General features: G+C 41.4%; 1 protein-coding gene across 1 annotated transcript in view; it reads right to left on the reverse strand.

Moving 5' to 3' along the window:
• The window catches only part of ABCB10 (ATP binding cassette subfamily B member 10), a 26981-nt gene extending 19905 nt beyond the window's left edge, over positions 1-7076 (reverse strand). Inside the window, exon 1 of the mRNA XM_035320144.1 lies at positions 7016-7076. The gene's annotated coding sequence lies outside the window, so the exon portion shown is untranslated. The remainder of the gene's footprint in view (positions 1-7015) is intronic.
• Between the last annotated feature and the right edge of the window lie 6 nt (positions 7077-7082).

Below are 7082 nucleotides of genomic sequence, written 5' to 3' on the forward strand. Positions count from 1 at the left end.
GAGTAAATCAGTTTAAAAATACACGTCTATTTAGAGTAAATCAGTTTTGCAGGCTGTGAGATGAAAACAAAGAAAATGTGAAGCAAATCAATGGGACTTATAAACCCAGGGCTATGTCAGATGGACAACAGAGGCAAAGACAAGGTGACCTGGCTCCAGGAGCAGCTGAGAAGTCCTGCTGGAAATCTTAAGCAAACATTTTGCTTGTCTGCCTGCACAGAAATCTAGATGGCTGTGCAAAGTGATGCCTTTATCGCTGCAGAAATCAGCGTGCTCTCTATTAAAGCTAAAGTGGGCTTGCTTTTTGACAGCAGATCTGCAACTTCATTTCACTACAGACACACTCTTGGCGCAGAGGACTGGCCACCAACTGATAAACTGGGACATTTACAAGCAATAACTAGCCAGAGCTATCAGAAATCTCTCTTCAGAACAGGGACAGAGTGACTCCAAAGGGTTATAATACCCATTTTCTACAAGCAGGAACACCACCAAGAGTGCTATGAAAAGCTCTAATTTTGCTGGTCCTTACCAGAGCAATCCTCTCACCCCATACAATATGTGGAAGAGTACAAAGCAAAGAAACAGCCCTTCTCCCAGAAAGGCTTGCAAGCAATTTTAAACGTAAATACGTAAAGATTTGACCTCAGATGAATTAAGATCATTCAAGTTAATCAAGGGACAAAGGGCATTAAAACAAGGTAATAATGATGCTTGGCAACACAGCAAATGAATGTGGTACCTAGCTTTTCCTATCAGTAAGGTTATAGATGTTACCTCCCAGAATATTTCATGCATTTTCCTGGTTTCATTTGAACATCAGAGGTGGCTGGACAGAGCTCTGGATTTGTGAGAGATGCTCTTCTCCTAGGAACTGAGAATGCTTGTCCTTTACCAGTTATCTGTGCAGTTTTATTCAAATACATAGGGACTTTTTAAGCTTAGCACTGAATTTCCACAAATGCTTTTGGAGTGGTGAATAAAGTCTACTATGATGCACACACATGGAGATCAGGCCACTCACTGTTATTTTATAGTAGAAAGACCCACTGATAAATTCCATGTTTGTTGGGTAGCAAAGTCCATTTCTGTTTGGGGAATCCTGGCCCACAAGGAATTTGTTTTAGATTATACAGGAAGGCTGAATGGCTGTTATTGACACTGTGAGGAGGCAGTTCTCCCAGTAATTATTTCGAGATATAATCTTCTTCCAGAATACACTGTCAGCAATTAAGAATTTTCTAATAGTCCTCCTTAGATCATTAAAGAACAACTCTAATACTGTTCTCAGGAGAAATACAGTGTGTGTCTGGCAGCACAGCTGTATAGGACACATCCAGTACATTCTGGAAAGCTGCTAGCTCTTTTAGTGCAGGTGTGTTAATTTACAGGTGTGGTCAATATACTGAATCTTGCAAGTTACTATTTTCTGTGATGATTATGGGTTTTAGAAAAATTTAATAGGAGGATTCTAAAGACAGATTGATGTGGTTATTGGATCACTGGTTTTTATTTTTTTAAGCACAAAAGAACAGTTTAGGTTTCGAAATGACAAAGACTTTTTCTTTGGTACACCAACAATACCGTTGCACAACTTAAAATATCTTTAAGACAGCTCACGAAAAGGCTGGCGTACTGTGGGTCATCTGACTGACCAGGATGATACAACAACAGTTTGGAGAAACTGTCAGAGAAAATTGCTGTGGAACAGAAATTAAATGAGATGTTATTTCAAAGGTATAGCCTGTCTCTCTTAAGAATAAGACCAGTGTCCAGGGTCTGAGGGGCACAGCAAGATAGATGCCAGTGCTGGAGAGAGCCCCAGAGTATCGGCTGGGCACATCCCTTGTGCTCAGCACATTTACATGATGCAACTTAGGGAAGTCTATCATCTTCAGAAAGCCTGCTCTTCGAGTCATGACATGTTCGGGATTCACAGAAATCACCGTCAGTAGCTCCTCACCGAAGCTCCCATGAGCAAGCAGGACTGACCTGCCAGGAGCCCTTCACTACAGAGCAAATGAAATAACAACAAGCCTTTGCAGAGTAGGTTATGGCGGGGTTGTCAGAAGAGCTTTCAGAGAAGAAACTTAAAGAGAGAGGCAGAACACAGTGGTTTGAGGAAGCCCAAGCAAGGGAGGAGCAAGTAGGACTGCTGCTTTGCACAGGAGCAAAGGAGGAAGAGGCGGCAAGACCCACGGCCTCCCTGAAGGCCCATGCACAGCTGTGCAAAACCTCTGCCTGAGAGCAACGACAGAGGCTTGACTTGAACAGACTGTAAGGAGACGCATGCACTTTCTCTCGAGACGTATGGTATCTCTGTTTCACAATTTGTTGTTATCAACACACACAGAACCACAAGCTGGTCCTTTAAAGACACAAAGAGCCTGTCACAAACAGGCCTCTTCACAGCTTTCTGCCATTTGTGGAAAGCCTTTGGAACCCACACACAAAACGTAAAAGCACACACAATAAATGTAAAAACCCACACACAAAATGTAAAGGCAATTACTTTGCTGGGACTAGGGGAGAGAAAAAGCTTATTATCCTATGAAAACCCACTACAAAGGGATGGCTCATGTACCCAGGCCAGAATCCTCCGCATGTTCTCAGCACCTTGCTTGGGCTATTAATTCAGGAAGATGGACCTGTCTGTAGCTCAGATACAGCAGAAGCACAGAGTTTACTCAAAAAAAGTAGGAAAGCATTACAAGTTTCTGCATATTATATGTTAAAATAGCTTAAACAAATTATGGGCTCACAGTGTTTAATCAGAGATGTTTAAAAACCAGACTTCCTTCCAATAGCAAAGTATTTAAAATCTCTATTTTGTTTTCTCATTATATTGATTTTCCTCAGTTAAAAAAATGAGCCAATTTCTAACCACCAAATATTGGAAAATTATAAAATAACTTCAGGTTTGCAGAAGAAGTACAGCTTTCTTTTAATTTAACATGTTTAAAATGAAAGCACTTAACTTGTTCATATTTATCTTCTGTAGAAGACAGTCTTCAGACTGTCAGACCAACCTAGCAATTATTACTTCTATCTTCACAGTTCACTCAAACAGAGAGTGCAGAAAAAACATTTCCCATAGAAACAAAGTCCTAAGCCCCTAATTGATGACAGCGGCCAGCAGTTACTGTTTCTGCAATGTCCAAGCGAAATAGCTTCACAAACAGGTCACCACCAACTTAAGATAATGAACTGTCACCAACCAGACAAAGAAATCGATTTGTGTGTGTGTGTGTGTGATAAAGCTACAAGGCTGCTCAAATATTATTATTTTTTTAAGCTTAATAACAAACACCAACAAAATCAGAAGAAAAGCTGGAGGGAGAGGGAATTCAGCCTCTTTGATTTCCACAAAAGACACACGGCACAAGAGAAAACAATCAGCAAGTTACCCCTGTAAATATCATACATACAGTAATCACAATTTTAAAACCACAAGAATTGCCTTCAGAAAGTCCAAGTTAAGGTGTGATTGTTGAGTTGCTTTTACACAAGCAGAACCACTGAACAGTAATGAAACTTAGTACCAGAAAACAGTGGCCGCTTACACGTACTTGAGAAGTGAACCTAAATTTTGGCCAGAAATGTCCCAGCTACTGGGCAGCAGCACGAAACAGCAAGATTTACAAGCGTGGGGTTCAATCCAAGTTCCAAAGAGAAGGGCATTCTGGTGCCTCTAAGCCTTGGCTCCCACCAGCTTCCTTCCTGTTATGCACACTACAGAATTAATTTGACTCACTATCAAGGTTTTAGTCAGTGTAGGAAAACTGATTTGTTTCAAAGACATATCTGTCTTTTAGTTAATTTTTAAATGGAGATGTAAAAGCGTATCTTTAGAACAGTGCGTGGATTGCCTGCTGATGTTCAAAATCATGCTGCAAAACTTGGAAGAGCAAAAGTTTCAAAATTAAATCACGCAAGTGTTACTACAAGCTAAATACATGTTATTTGCCAGTAGTAATACTCAGAACTGATGTGCTCCACGTTTCTATCTGCATTCTGTACAAAAAAAAATAATAATAAAAAAATAAAGTTGTTCACTACTCCAATCAAAGGAAGTAGTAAATTATTAAAATAGTTTCTGAACTACATTACAAAGAAATGTAAAAACTTCAGGTACTCATAGGTACAATACTTTGATCCTATTTTTTTTTAATTGTCTTTCTTTAATAATTGTTTTTTATAGCAATTTATTCCTTATTAAAAATTACAAAAGGAAAATCTACAGCAATTCAAGTATTCCTCATTCAAGTATGAGAAAGTGCATCACCTGGCAGAACTTCAAAGTACGGAAAAACCAGATCATGAACAAGGCAGCATTCCTCTGATTTCATGGCAGCCTTAACTCATAGGGAAAAAGCTATTAAAAAAGATGTACAAATTTCTAAAAGTAAACTTACAAAATAACATTTCGTGCACATCTTTAGAGAAGACCTGAGTACAAACCAAACCTCCTTACTTTGATTCAGTCCACGTTATACTGGAAAAGGGCACACTTTGCTGTTGGATTAAAAATTTCAAAATTTCTTGTGCTTACCCTGCAATTCAATAGAGCCATTGTTCACTCGGAGTGCGGTTTGGATGAAGTGCAACAGACAGATTCTCACAGGGAGAAACAAGGAGGTGGGAAGAAATAAAAAGGATCATTTTGAAAAGGCATTTTTGTGGCCTCGCAAACGTAGTGGGGTTTAGTAGTTTCAGCAATGGCTATATCCTGCTCCCTGGGAACTGAATTTAGCTGAAGACACCGGTTTACCTGACTGACTGCACAACATTAGATAATTCTTGAAACGACATCCCACCTTCATTAAATCTGGGGGGTATTACAGAATTAAAAACCTCATAATTTCACAGCACAAAAACGTCTGGTGCCAGCCAGGGCAGGTCACCTCCCCCCTTGCCTCTGCACCTCCTCAGCTGACACCATCTCCCCTCTGCACCCATTCAGGTGAACCTCATCTTGCACAAGCTACCCTTCCTCACAAATCATCCTCCTCTGCTCCCTAGCCCTGACATCAAAGCAAGGGCTCCATCTTCTGTGACTGTGAACATCAAGGCGCGATGACACGGAGCAGAACATCACAGCTACCTGCTACCATGGAAGAGATTGATCCACGGGGGCAATGCCATAAGCCTCTGCTACCAGCCATGGGCTGTGTAGCCTGCAAAAGGTCTGGAAGAGCTCAACTTTCTTGCAATACAAAACTGCACCTGTAAGCTTCTTCAGAGATCCCATTGCATTTGCTACATGGGGTTGAAGATGAAGTTAAATGTTCCTCTCTAGATTCATTGTCTCGCACTGTGAAACCATTAACCTTTCTCTTTCCTTAGAGAACAGAGGTAAAAGATGCTGAGTTTGTAAGGACTAGTTTTGTAGTATAAAGATATTACAGGAACAAGAGAAAATGTATTTTAGCATGTTAGATACAATGCACGTATGTGATTTCCCTACAACCACTGACAAGAGCATTTTTACCCATATTTTTTATTCCTGCTCTCCAAAATGACCCGAGGTATCTTCCTTGTTTGCTTTTCAATCTTCTCACTCGATTACAACTTACCAACAGAAGTTTTGCTTTAAGCAGTGTGTCAAAAAGGAAGAAAAATTTTACATAAATTCACATTGTTCCCAGAATGAAGACAAACAAAACAGTAGTTATTACTTTTGCACGTTCCCCCCTTCATTCTCATTAATTGGTGTTATCATTTTTTTTTTTTTAATAATTCAGGTCATTTTGTTATCTCAAAAGATAAAACTGGATGTAGCTGATTTTCAGAAACTGTGACAGTCAATGTACTTAGATAAAAACATCAGGATACCGCACAGGTGATGGACACTTAGCCCTTTTTAATACACAATTGCTGTACCTAACTGTAAATTGCGTTCTCAGTTAGCTCTGAGCCTCTGAATTCTAAAACCTGTCTTTAAAACAACTGGTCTCTGTTTTTGCAGATTCTGCATGGAAACAAACAAGAACCTCACTGGAAGTGAGCAGGCAGTCTGGTAGGGTCTTCACCAGAATCTGAATAGGCTGAACGTTAGTTACTGGCAAAGGGATTTTAACTTTTAGTTCGTAAGCCAGCAAAGAAAAATACCTGTGAGCAAGACTGAAGCCTTACTGAACACCACACCTTTTACTCCCTCCATCCATCAATTTTTCGCTGCTTTCACTCCGAATACGCAAGACAGCTGCTTTAGCTGCAGGAAGCAGGTGCTCATGGCATAGAAATACTGTTTGTTAAATATTCATTTGGATCCAAGTTATTTTGGCCGTGCTAATACGTAAAGAGGTTCTGTAACTACCAACTATGAATAAAAGCTTGCAAGAGCATTTCACATTCCTCAAAGACACGTCTTCGAAGAAGTCTCCCCACCGCACCTCCTCTCCGTTACCAAATAAAGGTGGCAGCGAGGAACAGCACTTATCCACGGAGGGAAGGAACTACTCGAGTGCTTTGCAGAGCCCTAACGCTGCCACATAGCACACATGCCCCATAATTAAGGTGTTTTATGTTTTGCAGTCCTACAGGACTAATGCCACCACATAGCACAGGAGCTCTACACCATTATGGCGTTTAAAGAAAAAAAACACACACAAAAATAAAAATAAATAAAACCCGCAATCATTGATATTTCCTTCTTACGAGCAGCTATTATCTCATGATCCCTGCAAGAAGGGATACCGAGAGCAGCTTGTTTCTACTCGGTGTAGAGGACACTGATCTGTTAGAGGTGCACTACATGACTGTGGTGCTTGACTTCACCCTAGGGAAACCGAGAAGAAATAAATCGCTTTAAAATCACCTTTAAAAACTTCTAGGCGAGAATTTCTCGGCAAGTGTAACTCCCACTCCTGTTACACTAACACCCTGCGGGCTCCCACCGCACAGCCCCGCGTTGGCCGAGCGGCACTCGCCAGCCTCTCGCCTCCCCCTCGAACCGAGGATCCGGAGGGTGGCTGCGGGCCCCCCCCGCCCCTTGGCGCCCCGCGGCCGGTACCTGTCAGTCTCCAGCGCTCGGGCTGCGCCAGGGCCAGCAGCCTGCCGGCCGGGAGGCGCGGCGGGCC

The sequence above is a fragment of the Oxyura jamaicensis genome, chromosome 3, assembly GCF_011077185.1.
Source record: "Oxyura jamaicensis isolate SHBP4307 breed ruddy duck chromosome 3, BPBGC_Ojam_1.0, whole genome shotgun sequence".
Classification (NCBI taxonomy): Eukaryota; Metazoa; Chordata; class Aves; order Anseriformes; family Anatidae; genus Oxyura; species Oxyura jamaicensis.